Genomic DNA, 20,828 nt, shown 5'->3' with positions numbered 1-20,828 from the left:
GGTACTCTATCCTCCCTTATTAAAGCTAAGTTAGAATATAATAAACACTTGTGGGACTCTGCTTCCAATCATCTTCTCAAATTTAACGCTAAACTATATGGTGGACGTAACAAAGCAGGTAAATCACTTGCAAATTATCTTAAAATCAAAAAACAGAAATCCAAGATAGTTGTAATTCAAGATTCTCAAGGAACCTCTCATTCTACGGATGCCAAGATTCTTGATTGTTTTGTTAACTATTATTCCTCCCTTTATACACCTGAATCTAACCCTTCCCCTGACCAAATTGACTCCTTCTTTAATTCTATTCCTAAATTTCATAATGCACTTGTCGATCTTTCTTCCCTTGAAGTTCCCATTTCAGAAAAAGAGATCATAGTTGCGCTCTCACTTTTACCTAAAGATAAAACTCCAGGCCCTGATGGCTTTACTGTGCCTTTCTTTCTTCACTTTAAATCTGTTCTATTACCTCATCTACTTACTCTAATTAATTATTTCCTTGCCACTGGTGAATCCAAAGGTTCCTTCACACAGGCAATGCTCTGCCTCCTCGGTAAAAATGATAAAAGATCCCTTACTCTGTAAAAATTATAGACCCATTTCACTTATAAATACAGATTGTAAAATATATGCAAACATTTTGGCTATTCGTATTGATTAAGTTCTTCCCGAACTAGTGAATATATAACAATCTGGCTTTGTTAAAGGTAGGTCTATTACCGACAACTCAAGAACCCTTCTGAATATCATACATCTCGCCTCTAAGATGGACTCTCCTATTGCCACCATCACATTAGACGCCGAAAAGGCTTTTGATCGCGTCAATTGGGACTTTATGTTTGGAGCACTCAGATGGCATGGTTTCAGCCCACATATTCTTAAATATATACAACTACTATACTCCGCACCTAAAACTTTTTGGGTTAATGGTGCGCAATCAGACGATTTTCCCCTTCATAGAGGGACTAGGCAAGGATGCCGTCTTTCTCCTCTCCTCTTTATCCTCGCTTTAGAACCCTTTCTAGAGAAAATTAAAAATTCTTCTTCTTATTCTGGATTTCACTATAAGGATGTAGAAATTAAATTCACTGCTTATGCAGATGACATTTTGCTTTATATCTCTAACCCCACTGTTTCACTACCTGCACTTTTCTGTTTACTAAACGACTATTCCTTGGTTTCCGGTTACAAATTAAACATCGATAAATCTGAAGTTCTTCCCCTTAACAAATTCTGCCTAACCCATATGTTTGAGGGTTCAGGATTTGAATGGAACCCCGGCTTTATTAAATGTTTAGGCATTCTCTATGCTAATACCACCAGAGAGACCATTAAAATCAATCATTCCGATATACTTATAAAATTATCTTCTCTTATTGAACGCTGGACACCACTTTTCCTCTCTTGGTGGGGTAGATTAGCTACTATCAAAATGATGCTACTCCCAATTGTGAATTTCTACCTTTCTATGCTTCCTATTTCCCTTCCTCATTACTTTTTTAAATCTATTAATCTTATTCTAACGAAATTTTTATGGAACAATCGCAAAGCTAGACTCTCCATTTTTCGCCTCCAACAACCTAAAAATCTTGGTGGTGTGAATGTTCCCAATATTTCCAGTTTCCATTCTGCATTTACACTTAAACAGATTTGGCCCTTCCTTACGGATACCTCTCCGTCCCCTCTGACAGGTTGGAGCCCTGTAGAACTAGCACAACGTGCTCCCTTTTCATTCCTCACAGCTACTAGTCTATCTCAACCCACTAATAGATTTACATCCCCTATTTTTAAGCACTCCAAGGCGTTAGTGCTTTCACTTTTTCGATCCTTTCTGCCTCCTTCTCTTCACATACAGACCCGGATTTGGTACAACAAATTCCTTAAGATTAAGAACCGAGCACTTTTCTGGAAGGAATGGATTGATAAAGGCATTATTACTTACGATCACTTTCTCAAAGATAACTCTTTAAGATCTCTTCAAGGTCTACAAGACTCGTTTAATCTCTCAAACACATTCTGCCCATTTTCTCTCACTCACACACGCACTCTCTTCCACTATTCTTCTGAATACTCCTCCCTCTGATGTTGTGCTTTCTCTTTCCCCCCCACCAGACTTTACCATTCCCCACAGAGTTCGGCCATTTATAAGCTCCTCTCTCACTCCCCTACTTCTCGATCCAAAACTAAGCTAGAACTCCTATGGGAAGTGGACCTTGCCCAAGAACTTCCCATGACTGTTTGGGATGCTATTTGGTCTAAAATACACACAGTTTCCCGCTCTGCTAGTACAACACAGACTTTATTTTTTTTACAATCTTCTCTTTTTCACCCCTGTAGACCTCTATAAATGTAAGTTATTAGACTCCAAAAAATGCTGGTCCTGCCCATGCGAACATAGTGATATTCTTCATATGGTTTTTCACTGCCCTTTGGTCAAAGCTCTCTGGTCCCGTATTTGGTCTACACTTAACAGTATTTTGTCCACTGATGTCCCCTTTGAGATCATACACGTCTTCCTGGGGGGTTCTTCCCCTATTTGGAATGTTCATAGCAATGTTCGTAAATTTATTGACCTTTTCATAGCAATCTCTTTTCAAATGATCACCACTCACTGGAAAGATACGTCCAAAATGATATAGAACCTGTTCTGTCAGCACCACAGACTTGATCGTACTTCTGCTACAACTGTTCCACTATTAATTAAAAGAGATCTGTTATGGTTACCTTTAACCACACATCTCTCCAGACATACCCCTGATTTATAGTATTATTCTGTGTTTTTCTTTCTCCTTTTGTTATTAGATATGTATTGGTATAGAATTTGAATTTTATTGTTGCCACCTTACCCTCTTTTTTCTTTTTCTTTTTCTTTCCCCCTTATTGTAACTTTCCATAAATAGCTACTTTCATTGGTATAGTTATATTCCCCTCTTTTGGGGTTAGTGGTTTAATTATTAGTGGTTTTCAGATTTTTCATGTATCTTGATAATATTTCCTTTTGTAATGATGTTTTACCTTTGTTCAATAAAGCTTTCTAAACTTTTTTTTTTTTAAAAGGTGGGAGGAGTGTATTGGTAGTGATATTCTCCTACCACAAATCTAAAATATTATCTTGGGGAAGGGGGCAGGATGCAGTACACATGTTCTTTTGAGAAGTACACATCTTGAGCATAGCACCAAACCTATCATTTGTCTTGGATGAGGACCGATTTGATGACGGGCGAACATTTGAAATCTTTCTTTTTTTTATGTATTTGTATGTGGACCAAAGGTCTAAAATCGGTGGTCTGAATTCTCTCAGAGGGCATTTCGCTTGGACTAGAAAATACCTATGCCTGGAGTATAGACCTCCTAGTCCTCTGTGTGGAACCAAATCTATTGCCACTTTTGAAAGAATGGCACACAGCTCTTACCTCAGAATTTAGATTTAGTTCTTTGATGATGGCTTTTGCAGGCACTAGTGGTGGAATGGCCCTGAAATTAAGAAAGCATCCATGAGACACAATATTTAGCACAGATTTGTCTGAAGAATGTCACCTTCTATGGGTTGCTGTTTTTTTAGGTAGTCTTGAACTTGGATGAATAACTTTGATATTGATGATGTGACTGAAAGGGCCATTGAGGGGATTGACCCCCTCCACTGGCAGAATCTGTAATCTTTAGCTTTATAAAGATGTCTGAAAAACGTTTTTCTCCTAATCCCACTGCCATGAAGATCTCATTTTTTATTTAAACCATTTTGCCATCTGTATGCTGTTCAAAGAGATACGACTATGAACTGGAAGACCTACTACAATATACAAAAAGTGGTGGATGGAATGCTTGAATTAATCTCAGCCACTGGTAATTACTCTGGCTGCATTTGAGTCCATCGTTATTTTGCCCACCATGCCACCTCAGTTTGGACCCAGTTATAGGCAAATCAGTCTTGACCCTTCTCTAATGGCTGTAGCCCAGTCTGAACGGTCAAGCCAGGTCCTTCCCTGGACTGGAAAACAAAGAGCCCAAGACCAGTTATAGCTTGGTTCCAGTGACACAGTGAGCCTAGGGCCTGCATCTGGGCATACCCATTCCGCTTAGGGTTATATACCAAAGAATACAAAAAGTGATTGGTGAAATGCTTGAATTAATTCAGCCACTGGTAATTACTCTGCCCGAATCCAAGCCATCATCAAATGTAATCCCTAAATATTTATATGCTTTAACACATTCAATAGACAAACCATTGATAGTCAAATCATTTACCCCTAGTTTGCCCTTCCCGATTAACATTATTTTTGTTTTTTTTGTATTAATTGTTAAGCCATTTTGAGTTACATATATATTAAACAAATGTATTAATCTTTTTAATCCTATCATGGTTTGACTCAGTAAAATGGTATCATCAGCATACTGTAGGTATTTAATTTCTTTACCCATTACAGCAGGAGAATGCGAATTTACATAATTAAAATGGGATGGGAGATCAGACATAAATAAATTAAAAAGACAAGGAGCGAGCACACATCCTTGCTTTAAGCCGACATTAGTTTCAAGACGGCGGGTAGTATGTCTACCGTCGCCAATTTTGACCTGAACCCAGGTATTGGAGTACAATAATTTAATCTTTTTTAAAAGAGTTTCTGATATACCCCACTTCATTAACTTAGACCAAAGAATATTTCTGGGAACCGAGCCAAAAGCAGCTTTTAAGTCGATAAAACAGATGTACAATTTTTGTTTCCTACATATCGCTCTTTCTCCTAGTAAAGACAATAATATCAAATTAGTAAGAGTCGATTCTCCCTTCCTAAAACCTGTTTGAAAAATAGGGATCAATTCTTCTTTTTCCACCCAAGTTTCCAACTCCTCCAACAGACAACTTGCAAATATTTTTGCATCTACGTCTGTGAGGGTAATTAAATAGATAATTTGCAGGGTTATCCTGGGGCCCACTTTTGTATATCGGCTGTATAATGCTGCCCTTCCATAAATCTGGGATACAGCCTGAGATAAGAATGTCATTAAAAAGGAGCGTTAATAATTCTGGCCAGTACCTGATTTTAGCTTTAAATAAAGCATTCGGAATTCCATTATGGCCAGGTGCTCCATTTGATCTAATTTTAAGAAGAACTTTAACTTTGTCCACCAACCACAACTCAGTATCCATGGTGCCTGATGTATCCTTAATACCGAAGCGGTCACACCCTTTAAATCGCTCCATTTTACATTGGTGGGCAAGACATTCAGACGCCTCGGTAGGTTGGCTTAGGGGGGTTATTTTCATATTAAAAAAATGTATCCAACTGAATTCATCTACATTGGCAAGTGTATTCCTAAAATTTCCATTTTCTAAGTTATTAATAATGCCCCAAAACAGTCGCAGATCCTTCGATTTACATGCATAGTGGAGTTTGGCCCAAGTTTCTTCATAATACAATTGTTTAGCCCTCCAAATTTCATTCTTGTAACCCCTCTTTAGGTCTTTAATCTTAAGTGACATTAAAAAATAAGAAATCCCATTTGCTTTTCTACATAATGATCTTATTGTTTTGTTAAGGGACTGTTTCAAGTATAATAAACGGTGGGAAAACCAACCCAGGTTCTTAGGAATGAACAATTACATCCCCGGTTGGTTCCCTATTAGGGAATTTATTCAATAAGGAGTCACACAGAGTGGGCCAAATAGCAACCATTGAAGTTCCTTCAGAGTAAACGGCCCGGGCATCAAGAATTAAAAACAAGAGAAAATCAATAATATCTTTCTCTGTTTTCTCACTCCATATTAACCTTTTTAGGTTAAAATCGGCCGGGGCAGTTCTTAATATTCTGGTTTCTGATAAATACTCGAAGGGTAAACTAATCGTAATAACTTGTGGATTATGGTCACTCTCAATTCTTGGAACAACCTCATAACTTTGAACTAATTCCGAGAGTTTATCTGACAATATCGTATAGTCATTTATAGAGAGACAGTCACTTTTATTAAATGTTGGAAAATACGCTCTATCATGCAAAATCGTTAGGTTATATTTAATAAATTCACAATTGGACCATTGGGCTAAAAGATCTGAATGAGTATCCCGCTTTTTATAAGATACAAGGTGAGTGTTAAAATCCCCAGAAATGATCGGCTGTGCGTCCCTATGATCATAATATAGCACTTTCACCATTTCCCATAACTGGATAAGTGGAGTTGATCGAACCTTTTTTTCCGAACTTAAATGAACATTTAAAATGATCAACAATTGACTAGCTACTAATTTAATGCACTGAATCCATTTGACTTGAAAGTCTATCTCATAGTGTTCAACATTTAGACTTAAAGAAACCTATATTGAAAGTCCCCCACTTGGTCGACCATAAGCGGCGTCCCTACATGCCGCATTCAAGTATTCATAATAGCCGATCAGTGATGTACTAACCAAATTCCATGTTTCTTGCAAAAGTAACAAATCAAACAATTTTAAAAAACCTACAACATTTACATCATCTAAAAGGGTGTTAAAACCATTTGCATTCCAAGAACAGGATTTAAACTCTGCTGATGCATTATGTAAAGCACCCCGACATCAATCTGTCTTTACTGAACTTTTTCTTGATAGTATGGACGGAAGCCAACTCCAATCATCTGCCGCCCCAGGAACCCCTTTTAATTCCTCACACACGTGATCCTGGCTCACAGCTTTTAATTTTAATGCCACCTAACCCATTTAAGGATAAAGATGGACCTGAGGCACCTTTCAATCCTCTGACTTGGTTACCCTCAATTGGTTTTGGAGCCTCCTTCTTAACTATTGGTATTAATGGGGTCGGATATTGCAGACCCTGAAGACTCATATTTTAATCCCCCAGATTTCTTTTTTTTAATTTATTTTTTATTGGAAATATTAATGCATTTACAGTGAATAAGAAAAAAAAAACAATACAGACAAAATCCGGACGCAAAAGCAGTAGTTCTTAAAATGTCAGACTCATCACCAATACACAATCAAAGGGTTCTATGACAGTACTAAAATATTCTGGCAGCACAATACAACAGGACCAAATACATCTCATTTACAATTCATAAAAGTTTGATCTTAAAAATATAGTTATGGTGGTAATGGGAAAATTTCATCAGTGCTCCTACAACTTCAACCTCCTTCAATCTGTGACAGGTGCCCAGAGCCTTCTTCCAAAATCCCGTGTTTTTGGTCCCTTTTGTTCATATAGGCAGGACTCAATATTATGGATTCCCAGCAGCCTGGATAGCCACATTTGGAAGGAGGGGGCCACCGTATCCTTCCATCCTGCCGAAATTAAAAGCCTAAGTACAGCCACAGAAATAAAAATCAGTGCTTCTTCCTCTTTTCCTAGTTTTAAATTGGAATCCATACCCAAAATCCTTAGGGTAGGGGATAGGTCGATCTCAAGACCTAGCAGCCCCTCCCAAAAATTTTCAATCTCATTTTTAACAGGCATTAAAAGGTTGCAATTGAAAAACATATGTAATAAGTCTGCTTGGCCATCCCCACACCTTGGACACGTATCGTCAGTCCTAACCCCCCAGGCAAATAATTTCGCCGGGGTATAGTACAGGTTAAATACCGTCTTGTAGTGTTGGGCCTTTAAGTTCGTGGCTCTAAAAATCTTTTTATTCAATAAAAGGGCCTGATCAACGTCTATATCTGGGTTGCCCAATTTTCTGGCCCAGGCTACCTCGGTCTTATCAACATCATCTTGGATCTCGGAGATAAAAATGTTATACAAGATCCTAATTTTTTTACACCCTCTAGTCATAGCCTTCAATAAGGGACAAATACCGGGGGATGTCAATTTTGGTCTCTGAGCCTTCAATGAGCATATCAGTTGGGTATACACAAACCAATGGTTGTCGGGGATTCCATACCTATTTTGTAAAACATCAAAACTTACTACTCCCTCTCCGTCCATTACTTGCCACAATGATTTGATACCCAACCCTCCCCATACTTTGAAAATCCTATCTGCTTCTGTCGCTGAGAGGAGACTAGAGTTATAAATGTGTAGGTATGGATTCATTTTGGGGATGTTACAAAACTTTCTACAGCCCATCCAGACTCGCCAGACACCATCAATAATCTTGTACCTTGCCTTCTTATAGAATCTACGGTCAATCTCACAAAGCATTAGCCCCAGCGCCTTCCTTCCTAACAGTAGCTCAAATATGGAAGGAGGATGCTTAATTTCTAAGGTTACATCATTTAGAAAAGTCTCTGGCTGGAAAAGCACAGTCATTTGGGTCAGGAGGCAGGTCCAATGATACAGCTTTAAATTAGGGAGAGCCAAACCCCCCCTTTCTTTTGGTAGGGACAACAGATTAGTGGACCGTCTAACTTTCCCAAATTGCCAAATAAATTTAATGAAAATTGACTCTAGATTCGCGATCATTTTCTCTTCAAGAAATAGTGGAATGGCTCGAAATAGATATAAAACTTTAGGGAACAAAGTCATTTTGACCGCATTCACCCTCCCAATCAATGATAAATGTAGCCCGTCCCACCTTCTCAGATCGGATTTGATTGATTTAATAAGTGGTGTAAAATTATCTTCCACAATTTTATCTACATTAGCATTGATTGTTACCCCTAGATAAACAGCTGCGTCCACAAATCTAGAATCAACTTTCACCACATTCCTTGTGCAAATAATCTGGGTTTTTGCTTCGTTTAATAAGTATCCTGACCTAGCACCAAATTTTTTCGTTAGATCGGACAGAACCTCCATTGCCTCCTGAGGATCAGATGAGAATACCGCGATATCATCCGCGTAAGCTAAAACTTTATTTTCATATCCGTTAAAAACCACTGGTCTTAACCTAGGACACCCTAGTATAGCCTGAATTAGTGGATCAATGAAAAGGGAAAAGAGAATCGCGGAGCACGGGCATCCCTGACGGGTTCCTTTCTTTATAGAGAACAGATTCGATTTCTCTCCCATAATCGTCACACTGGCAACTGGATCTTGGTACATTGCCTTAAGTGCTCTTATAGTTTTTTGTCCAAACCCTCTTCCTGCTAAGATATCCCAGAGATAGCCCCAGACCACCCGGTCAAAAGCTTTTTCTGCGTCGAGCAGGACCATGGCCACCCCCCCCCGTGGCGGCATGGGCGGCAAATAGAGCAATAGCTCTGCTGGTATGATCCGTCGTGCCACGTCCGGGGATGAACCCATGCTGCCACGGAGAGACGAGACCGCCTATGATCCTGCCCAACCTCAAAGCCCAAATCTTAGAATATAGCTTCATATCGGAATTGATAAGAGAAATAGGTCTGTATGACCCCGGATTCTCAGTGGGTTTAACCTTTTTATGGAATATAATAATATTCGTCTCTTTCCAAGAATCCGGGGTCTGGCCTGTGCAAGCTATCCCGTTAAAAAGATCTACCAGGAGAACAATGATTTCCGTTTCTATGCATTTATAGGCTTCCAAGGGAATGCCGTCGGGGCCTGCAGCCTTCCCTGATGCCAGGTCATGCAGGGCCGTCTTAATCTCCAGTTGAGTAATATCCTTATCTAATTCTTCTCGTAGTAAGGTATCAAGGCGCGGTCCTGAATCTTCCAAGCTATCTTGCTGTTCTCCAACCCTACTCTCCTCATCATATAATTTCTTATAGAATTCTTTAAAAACGTTTAGAATCTCCTTAGTTTCAGTATATTCTTTACCCCTTTCCACTATCTTTGAGATTACATTTTTAGACCTCTCTTATCTTAAGCGGAGAGCAAGAGCTCTACAGGCATGTTCGCCTGTTTCATAACGGTTGGTTCTAGTGGCCTGATATTCCCCTATCGCCTTTTGAGTGATCAATTTCTGTAGCTCTGCCTTAATAGCAGAGAGGGCATTATAGCTATTGTTTCCATCACCACCTGATGCTATAACCCCGACATGCTCTTCTTCAATATTAGATAGTCTTTCCAACAGTTTGGTTTCCTCCAACCTATCTTCCTTTTTCATTTTTACTGAAAAACTAATGGTCTCGCCTCTCAAAGCCGCTTTGAAAGATTCCCACACAATATTACGGGAGGCGCTATATCTATTAGCATCAAAGAAAGCTTCCGACCAGTTCTTTAAATGGGTTACAAATCTTAGGTCTGCCAATAATCTCCTTTCAAAGGTCCAAGGGGATTTACCTCTTTGACCACCAACCCTTTTATACAGGACTACCAATGGGTTGTGGTCCGACAACACCCTCGGTAGCCTGGTGATGGTAACTTTATTGATTTCTGAGGAGGAAATAAACAAATAGTCCAATTTAGAATGCTTCTGGGCTGGGTTCGAGAAATATGTGAAGCCGGAGTTTTTAATTCTTTAGTGCCCCAAACATCGGTTAAGGCCAGTGATCCCATAAGTGCTTTAATTGTCCTGAAAACCCTGGGCTTCCGACCACCGTACTTTGCATTGTTCCCCCAGTTTGCTGAAATATTTAGGTCTCCACAAACTATTAGAGGTCCCGGCCAGCCAGCTAATTCGATCTCTAAAAAATCAAAAACCTCTGGGTCATCTCCATTAGAGCCATAAATTACACATAAAGTTATGCCAATTTCCAACTCTGAGATAGCCCATCTCCCATGACTGTCAGTCTTCACCCTTTTGACACCGCACAGGGATTTCCTCACCAAAATGGCGACCCCCCTGATCATTGTAGATTGTGAGGAGCATGCAACTAGCTCAAACCCATTCAAACAAGCATTGGAAATGCAATAGGTCTCGGATTTATTTGAGTTAGAGCTAATGGCATTGTCAATGGCAATGTCTTTTAGCCATGTGTTATGGAGTGTATGCATGTGGTGTGTAGTGGAATTATGTGGGTTGGATTGGAATTGTAGCAATGGTGACATGCTGCGCTTTAGATGAATATGTTTAAAAGTAAAGTGCACCATACTGCGATTGCTACAATAGTTTATTGTGGATGCGTTAACAATTGATGTGTGCACTGATGGCTGGTGGTGTGTGTGCCTGTAGAAATTGTTCACTGATGGCTGGTGGTGTGTGTGCTTGGTGGAAGCGTGCACTGCCGGCTGGAGGTGTGTGTGCCTGGTGGAAGCGTGCACTGACGGCTGTTGGTGTGTGTGCCTGGTAAAAGCGTGCACAGACGGCTGGTGGTGTGTGTGCCTGGTAAAAGCGTGCACAGACGGCTGGTGGTGTGTGTGCCTGGGGAAAGCGTGCACTGACGGCTGGTGGTGAGTGCGCCTGGTGAAAGCAAGCACTGACGGCTGGTGGGGTTTGTGCCCGGTGAAAGCGTGCACTGATGGCTGGTGGTGTTTGTGCCTGGTGAAAGCGTGCACTGACGGCTGGTGGTGTGTGTGTGTGGTTGCGTGTGTGTGTGGTTGCGTGTGTGGTGGTGAGTGTGTGGTGGTGAGTGTGTGGTGGTGAGAGAGTGGTGTGTGTGTGTGTGTGGTGTGTGTGGTGTGTGTGTGTGGTGTGTGTGGTGTGTATGTGGTGTGTATGTGGTGTGTGTGTGGTGTGTGTGTGGTGTGTGTGTGGTGTGTGTGTGTGTGTATGTGGTGTGTGTGGGATGTGTGTGTGGTCTTATGTATGTGTGTGTGGTGGACTTAGTTCAAGTGTTCGTACCCTGCACACTCACACACTGCCCCTACACACTCACACACTGCTCACCCTGCACACTCACACACTGTTCACCCTGCACACTCACACACTGTTCACCCTGCACACTCACACACTGTTCACCCTGCACACTCACACACTGCAGTCACTGTCACTCTGCAGTCACTCTGCAGTCACACTCACTCTGCAGTCACTCTGCAGTCACACTCACTCTGCAGTCACTCTGCAGTCAGTCACTCTGCAGTCACACTCACTCTGCAGTCACTCTGCAGTCACACTCACTCTGCAGTCACACTCACTCTGCAGTCACACTCACTCTGCAGTCGCACTCACTCTGCAGTCGCAGTCACTCTGCAGTCACTCTGCAGTCACTCTGCAGTCACTCTGCAGTCACTCTGCAGTCACTCTGCAGTCACTCTGCACTCGCACTCACTCTGCACTTACTCTGCACCTGCACTCACTCTGCACTCACACTCACTCTGCACTCACTCTGCACTCACACTCACTCTCACTCTGCACTCACACTCACTCTCACTCTGCACTCACACTCACACTCACTCTCACTCTGCACTCACACTCACTCTGCACACTGTTCACCCTGCACTCTCACACACTGTTCATCCTGCACACACACACTGCAGTCACTGTCACTCTGCAGTCACTCTGCAGTCACTGTCACTCTGAAGTCACTCTGCAGTCACTGTCACTCTGAAGTCACTCTGCACTCTGCACTCATTCTGCACTCTGCACTCTGCACTCATTCTGCACTCTGCACTCACACTCACTCTCTCTGCACTCACACTCACTCTGCACACTGTTCACCCTGCACACACACACTGCAGTCACTGTCACTCTGCAGTCACTCTGCAGTCACTGTCACTCTGCAGTCACTGTCACTCTGCAGTCACTGTCACTCTGCAGTCACTGTCACTCTGCAGTCACTGTCACTCTGCAGTCACTGTCACTCTGCAGTCACTGTCACTCTGCAGTCACTGTCACTCTGCAGTCACTCTGCAGTCACTGTCACTCTGCAGTCACTGTCACTCTGCAGTCACTCTGCATTCACTGTCACTCTGCAGTCACTCTGCATTCACTGTCACTCTGCAGTCACTCTGCAGTCACTGTCACTCTGCAGTCACTCTGCAGTCACTGTCACTCTGCAGTCACTCTGCAGTCACTGTCACTCTGCAGTCACTCTGCAGTCACTGTCACTCTGCAGTCACTCTGCATTCACTGTCACTCTGCAGTCACTCTGCAGTCACTGTCACTCTGCAGTCACTCTGCAGTCACTGTCACTCTGAAGTCACCCTGCAGTCACTCTGCAGTCACTGTCACTCTGAAGTCACCCTGCAGTCACTCTGCAGTCACTGTCACTCTGAAGTCACCCTGCAGTCACTCTGCAGTCACTGTCACTCTGCACTCACTCTGCACTCACTCTACACTCACTCTACACTCACTCTACACTCACTCTACACTCACTCTACACTCACTCTACACTCACTCTACACTCACTCTACACTCACTCTACACTCACTCTGCCCCTGCACTCACTCTACACTCACTCTGCCCCTGCACTCACTCTACACTCACTCTGCCCCTGCACTCACTCTACACTCACTCTGCCCCTGCACTCACTCTGCACTCACTCTGCACTCACTCTGCACTCACTCTGCACTCACTCTGCACTCACTCTGCACTCACTCTGCACTCACTCTGCACTCACTCTGCACTCACTCTGCACTCACTCTGCACTCACTCTGCACTCACTCTGCACTCACTCTGCACTCACTCTGCACTCACTCACTCTGCATTCTACACTCACACTCTACACTCTGCACTCACACTCTGCACTCACACTCTGCACTCACACTCTGCACTCACACTCTGCACTCACACTCTGCACTCACACTCTGCACTCACACTCTGCACTCACACTCTGCACTCACACTCTGCACTCACACTCTGCACTCACACTCTGCACTCACACTCTGCACTCACACTCTGCACTCACACTCTGCACTCACACTCTGCACTCACACTCTGCAGTGTGTGGGTGTCTCCCTGAAAAAGATGGGGAGCCACAGGGAAGAGATAGTGTGTGCTTGTGAGAGCAGAGGGTCCGACGGGTCTGTACAGAGGGCACTGCCAGAACTAAGTATGTCCCAGTACTGTAATACCTGACGCTGCGGCGGGTCAGGATTGGTGTGCATCGGAAGAGCAGAGTGTGCGTCAGTCGTGTAACAGCAGAGGCTGCCAAGGTCTGGGTCGAGGTACTTTGGCACAGTGTGGTGGTGCTGTAACAGATGCTGTGCTAGTCCCGACTGAGATACGTTGGCTGAAGTGAGTGCGCCCTGTATTGCACAGCAGGGGGGGCGGCAGCTCTGCATTAAGACACATTGGCAGAGCTGCGGCGTTCCGGGACTGCTGGAGCCCAGGGTGCGGTCGGTCTGGATTGAGGTGGGTAGGATGCGCCTCAGTACAAAAATAGCAGAGGGTCAACAGTTCAGGACGGAGGTACACTGACCGAGTTGTGTGCGCCCCGGACCTAAAAACAGGAGAAAATGGCGCTGTGCACCCCTGTACTGAAAGAGCAGTGTGCATGGCATGTGAGAATTGAGGTACACTGCCGGAGCTATGCTCGCTCCGCAACTGAAATAGCAGAGGATGCGGCAGGTCGGGATTGAGGTGCACTGACAGAGCTGTGCACGCCTGGTACTGAAATAGCAGAGGATGCGGCAGGTCGGGATTGAGGTGCACTGACAGAGCTGTGCACGCCTGGTACTGAAATAGCAGAGGATGCGGCAGGTCGGGATTGAGGTACACTGCCGGAGCTAAGCTCGCTCCGGAACTGAAATAGCAGACGATGTGGCAGGTCGGGATTGAGGTGCACCGACAGCTGTGGTGTGCGCGCCTAGTAATGAAAGAGCAGAGGGAGTGGCTTCCCTGGAATCAGAATTGAGGCCCAATGCCTGAGCTATGGCGCCCCTGTACAATGATAAGGATGCGGGGGGTCAGGATAGAAGCCCACGGAAGAGCAGTCGGAGTTCTCGGTACCTGACACAGCGACGCTTCTTTACACGCAGGGTTAAGGTGCATCTCCGGCGCGCTGGCAATAAGCTCGTGCTCACTCACATGCCTGGTCCGCACAATAGAGTTATCCGAGTGCTCACATCCTGTTAAACTGCTCCCATGTACTTCATAACAACTCGGCATGTACCTCCGATGAAAAACTGAACGCGCGTAGAATCCCCGAACAAACAAGCTTCACAACGCCGGACCACAGATCGCGAAAGCGATCCAATTGTAAAAAAAACAAGAACAAGGAAGCTGCGCGCTGAGCGCTGCAGAATTGTGAACGCGCCCGTCCATCTGGATTCACTAACGGAGGCACCCTGACAGCTCCTAATTATAATTTATGTACTTCTTTGCGCGAGCACGAACGAAATATGCCCAAAATGGCGGAACAAAACTACATTTACCCTATCACTTCAAGCCTATTAAAACGAAAACACAAGGAAGACGAATCACTGGCCAGATGACAGAAAACGCTAAGGAATGTGTGGAATTCCTCTCGCCAAGGCCCTAGGAGATACTTCTTTTTTTTCTTCTAACATTAGGATCTCGAAACTCCTCCCCCACTTACAGTGGGGAGGAGTCCGAGCCCTAAAAACAGAAGGTGCCTCTTTGCCCAAGGGAGATGCGTCTCCTGGAGACAGAGTACATCTATTTTATTGAATTTAACAAAGTGGGCCAGTCTTTGTCTCTTTCTCCAGTCATTTAGACCACCCACATTCAATGTGCAGATATTACAGTCTAACATCGTAGCTATTGGTTTGATGACCCTGTGAGCCCTGTCGCTTAATTCTATTACCCTTATTTGTCTGCTCTTTTTGTCCGGACAAATCAATCAAAACAGTAATGCATTATATATTCCCATTTTTGACCATCTGCACCCCTCCCCCCCCACCCCCAACCCCTCCATCTCTACCCTCCACCCCCACACTGTGAGGGGCACAGATCTAGTCTGTGCATGCGATGAAATGCATAGCTTACGGCGAGGACAACTAGAAATACATTTCAAAAAAGAAACCACCAAAACCCAAAAACAAAAGTACATTCAGATGTACATTGAAAAGTCTTACGCACTGAGAATCCTAACCAGTAAGCAAAAGAAAATGAAATAAATTATACCTGTAATACCCTGATACCTTTGTAATCAATTAAACTACCAGTTTATCAGAATCTATTTGCCCAGACTGTCTAGATACTCCTTAGCCTTCCCTTCTGAGGAAAAGTACATCGTTTTCCCTTCATTAATTATTTTTAACTGTGCAGGGTTAATCAAATAGGCTTGAAGTTTCTTATCTTGAAAGGGTTTTATCAACCCCCTAAGACACCATCGTCTTTCCACAGTCGCGTGGCAGAAGTCTGGGCGAACAAAAAACGACACCCCATCTACATTTCTCCTGGCATCAGGTCTAGCCTTATCCGCATTCGCCTGTCGAAGGACAAAATTACCCAGAAATATCAGTACTGCTCTGGGTTTATCCCCTTCCTTGGTGCTCCTTCTCTGATTAAAGGGAAATCGGTGCACTCTTTGTAGTTCTTTGGGCCAGTCCCAGCTGGATAGCTCCGGGAAGGCTTGTTGAAACAGTTTGATGATAAAGGCCCTTATGTCCGAACCTTCGGCTCCCTCCGGAATTCCCAAAACTCTCAGATTGTTCCTTCTAAGCAGATTTTCCATCTCTTCCAGCTTCCACAGTATGTCTAACACCTGAGAGCATTGAGCTTCGACCTTAGATACAGCTCCTGCCACCTCGGTTTCTGTTGCTACCACACGCTCCTCAAGGTTCGACACTCTCTCCCGTAGTGGCACAAGCTTTAGAGAGTTTCCGCACCACTCCCTGCATTTTCCTCATCGCAGCCTGTGATTTCCGGCTATCCTGACGCGTCTCCTCTCTGTGAGCCAAAATCTCTTGGTGTATAGACTCCAACAGGGATAGTTGTGTCTGTTCCATCAGGGGAGTACCTACTAAAGGCAGGGCAGAGGAGTGGTCCCAACTTAATTCGCTTTGCTTTTGCTCTTGTCCCCAGGCAGCCTTCTTGGTTTTCATAGCAGTGACCGGCATATCGCTCTCGGGGTCGAGGTCAGTGCCTGACTCTCCACAAGAGCTGTGCTCCTCATCCTCTTCAGACCACTCAGACCGTCTTCGGAGACTGAAAAGAAAGCCTCACTAGGGTCATTCTCCTTTTCACCGGTGGCTTCCGCTGCTCCCCCCTCAATCATATCTTCATTTTCCGCCGGGGGTTCTAACAGGGTTTCTAATGTGCTGGGTATACCTTCTACTCCCACAGATCTAATCACCCCATCACTCGCAATCTCCAGATTTTTATTGCCACAAGGTGGTGTCTTATTAATACAACCTAATGCAATAGGCGTTCCTTCCACGGGATCTCCCCCTGGTGCTTGGGGAGTATGGGGTGCATCAGAGTTCCCAGGTAGATCATGCGGAACCAAGGGAGCACTTTCCCCCAAAACCTTCTGCCCCTTCTCCTTACCAGCCTTTACCAGTAGATCCAAAACAGTAGCGGAAGCTAACCGGGTCTTGGGGCCTCCTTGCTGTCTCTTTCTCTGCTGGTCTTGTAAGGGCAGCTCTTCTCCATGCTTAGGGTCCGTTATTAAAAACTCTGCCTTTTCCTTTGCAGCTTTCTTTCTGGCATTGCTCGACTTCGAGCTGGGGTTCTGTTTCGGAGCCATCTCGTTCCTCTGCTGCCGAAAATCAGCTCGATAGCAGCTCCCAGTGCAGATGGGCTTCTGCTTCCTCTCCTGGCTCCACTGACACCGAAACAAGCTCCGCGGCTGTTTTCGATTCGGCAGTTGACTCCGCCCACCTCTCAGCTCGAAGCGGCAGCCGGGAATGACAGCCTCCAGCGCCCGCAGCACAGCCCTCAAACGCTGCCTCGAAGACCCGAGCCGTGCGAGGGTCAGCCACATTACTCCACTTCAGCGCCGAGGGAAGCCTTAAAACAAGGTATGCCAGATATGCGTGATGGGTTATTCAGCAGTGCGTTTTACGAAGGGTTTCATCTCAGTTACCGTCCTCGCCGTAAATGCTCTGCACCGGCCACTCAGGCGGCCGCCATCTTGCCCCTCATAACAGCCGTGAATCGCCCAGATTTCAAAGTTATTAGAACTCGCTAATATTTTCCTTACAATATCATCCTTAAGCCAAGTCGTAATGGTCATCTCCCTGTTACCACTATCTTTCTTAAACTCTACAGAACCCAGGTCTTCAGTTACAACATCCTTAAGGTCGGGAGTTGCTTTTAGTAGCTTCAAAATATTCCCCCTATTCAAAATAGCATGTTGCCACGAGTAGAATATTGGGGACAAAAAAACACTTTTCGATTTTCAACCTGCATTTTGGGAGGTTCCATATTACTCCTTAGCCCTGAATTAGATATGTTCATATTCCCAGCAATCACCGACTGGGGATTGTTCCACACCTGGAATCAAAATTGACTTATTAATACAAAAGCTATTCTCCAAGATTATACTGGATTGATCCAAATTAGGTGGACGAATGACCCCAATTGTGGTAGGATGATCAATCGGACTTAATACTAAAACATCCCCACCACCTTCATTGATCAACTTAACAGCATTATGTTCAGACACTACGGCCACATCACTCACATTGTGATTGGATCCTGAAGAGATGTCAATTACTGGGCATACAGCATTAGCACTTTCTATAATTTCTTTGTTCGTAGCATCCATTCCTGAACTTCTCCCGAATTAACCCGATCGGCTCATCCACCATAATACGGTGGTGAATTTGTGCTTGCGTCTGCAGCCTTCTAGGATGTACCAATAAGTTTACTTGGGAGTCTTTGACTGACTTTGGAGTCTTATCCTTGAGGCTGCTCACATCACACTCCTTAACTTGGTCCGGGATAAATTTGGGGTCTTTCAATGAAAAAGAGTGGCCAGAAATAAGTTCCTATCTGGGGAATCCTTCTCAACACTGGGCCTTACTACAGATAAGTCAGATTTAAATTCATGAATTTCACAAGGCTGAGCACTATTTAAACATGGTGGCGATAATGAAGAAGAAAATGAAGATGTTCTGCAATCAGCGTTGGTATTACCATTCTTAATTTGATTTCTATTTTGCGGACTGTGATAGTATTTAAAAAAGAAACTCTTAATCGACGACTGAGCGTCGATATTTGGAATTTTTTGAGACTTCCCAGGGGTAATGGGAGATAGAGGTGATGAGCTCGCCTCAGCCAACTCGGTAAAGTAGTCCCTTGATAAAATGCCCCCCTTCATTTTTTCCATCTGAGTTTAACTGTGGCCCCGCTTTGGTTAATGCATCCGATCTCTGGTGTGGTTTTAATTTCGCCAGAGCGCCGCATTGACTACCAGATCTCATCATCAACTAGCTCCTAAACGGGGCAACAAGTTTGGGGGTAGGTATGGCTTCCAGCAGCGATTTCTCCCCTAGCGCTCTGTGCACTCAGCCGCGTTTACACAGCAAACTACCACGGCGGTGGGGGGGGGGGGGTTTCTAACCACCGAACTTGCCGTTTATCAGGTTTTTTTCCCCCTTCTTTTTGCTGATACCTCTGAGCCGCTTAGTCGCCTCTCCACTTGCTCCGCCGCCGCCTCTAACCTATGGTTATGCCTGCGGGTGCCGCTCCGGCAACTACGGCACATCCGGCTTCTCACGACTTGCTCTCTCTCTCTTCCTTGACTACAAACTTCTAAAGAACCTCTGAAGCACTGCCTGCAGCCTCCTGACCACAGCAGCCCAGCAGCCCGGGCTCCGACTCACGCTCAGACTCAAGGTCAGGTCAGGTTCTATCGGTCTGCGTCTGCCTAGTTTCAACGGCGTCTGCTATGTTTACCGATCAAGTACAGCACTCGGCAGCGCTCAGCGCTCTGCAGCACGGTGGCGATCATTCTACAAAAGTTCAGCAGGGGATCTACTCCGGTCCGCTCGAGACCGACCCCCTGCTCACAATGCCTTACCACGCTGCACACCGCTGCTCCCCGCTCCTCTCGCTCTTCTCTCGCTGCTCACAGGTGCCGTGGGGACGGCTGCCAAAAGTGCGGGGGAATGCGGGAAAGGTGAGCAGCGGCAGCGAGCAGAGAGGTGTGGCTGGACTGGAGCGAAAGCCCAGGTGTCTCCCGCACTCAGCATTTTTAGGGAATTCCAGCAGTTGTCAGCGGGTGGAAAGGCTGCGCCAGGCTCGTGAGGCAAAGAAGGCCCGAGGGAGGACTGAGCCGCGGGCTCTTACTTCGCTGCCGCTCGCGTCCTTATCTCCCCCTCGCAGCACCTCACCTCACTGCCTCGTGGTGCGTGTCCGTCGCTACCCCCGGTTTCCGTCCTGGAGGCGCTCCCATGCGCTGAAACCAGTGCTGCCTCTTGCCGCTCTCTCGCTCACTGCCCACCGCCTTTTCTTCACTTCACCCCAGCAGCGGCGCGGCTTGGCTACAGTTACGGCTTTTTCGGCAGCTCCGCTCCTCCGATCTGCTACACCCTCCGCCTCGCTCTCTCTCTTTGCTCTCTCGTTGCTCCTCCTCTTCCTCCTTTATGTTAAGATCAAAGAGACCGTTGTTTTGTGTCAGCTGTGTGGTAAGAAGCTAGCATTACAAAAATGCACCATATAATTCTACGTCAACAGTTATTGGGTGCAGCAACCTGCTGCCGCAGAGCTGTGTGAGGAGCTGTGCACACCCACCTGCGCCTTCTGCCCGAGATCTTTGTTGGCCGGAAGTCGGGCTGCACCTGAGCATCTGAGACACTCACTCCGAATGAGTCTCCGAGAGTGAGAGAAGATGCGGAGTCTCGTGCGCGCGCCTCTTCACCACCAATGGCATTTGAAGTCAATGAAACCTCACTGTGATACTCTGTACAAGTTCTACATCCCTTCCGTAAAGGGTCATTTCCTCCGTAGTTTCAAAAGTGCTGCTTCATTTTTGACCTCTTCAATAACTCTGAGGGCATAAGCGCCCAGCTCAATGAAAATGTTGCAGAACCTGCCCTGAGAATTGCAATCTTCAAGTGCACCAGTATTGGCATGGAAAGCTATGTCAGTGGCCAGAGTTAACAAATTGTGTACTGGCTGTTTTGGCATTGCCCGTCCCAAGTGCCAATGTTGAGAGGGCCTTTTCACAGAAGTTTACATAGGAAAGAAAGAGCGAGCACACATGACCAAAGACTCACTGAACACCTATTGTATGGTGTACTAC

At 44.9% G+C, this 20,828-nt stretch overlaps 1 protein-coding gene across 6 annotated transcripts in view; it reads right to left on the bottom strand.

Moving 5' to 3' along the window:
• The window catches only part of GTF2H1 (general transcription factor IIH subunit 1), a 482,809-nt gene that overhangs the window by 437,282 nt on the left and 24,699 nt on the right, over positions 1-20,828 (bottom strand). The gene's annotated exons all lie outside the window — the stretch shown is intronic.

The sequence above is a fragment of the Lissotriton helveticus genome, chromosome 3_1 (assembly GCF_964261635.1).
Source record: "Lissotriton helveticus chromosome 3_1, aLisHel1.1, whole genome shotgun sequence".
Taxonomy (NCBI): Eukaryota; Metazoa; Chordata; class Amphibia; order Caudata; family Salamandridae; genus Lissotriton; species Lissotriton helveticus.
Note: the sequence above shows the minus strand (reverse complement) of the source record. Positions and strands in the feature narration are given on the sequence as shown.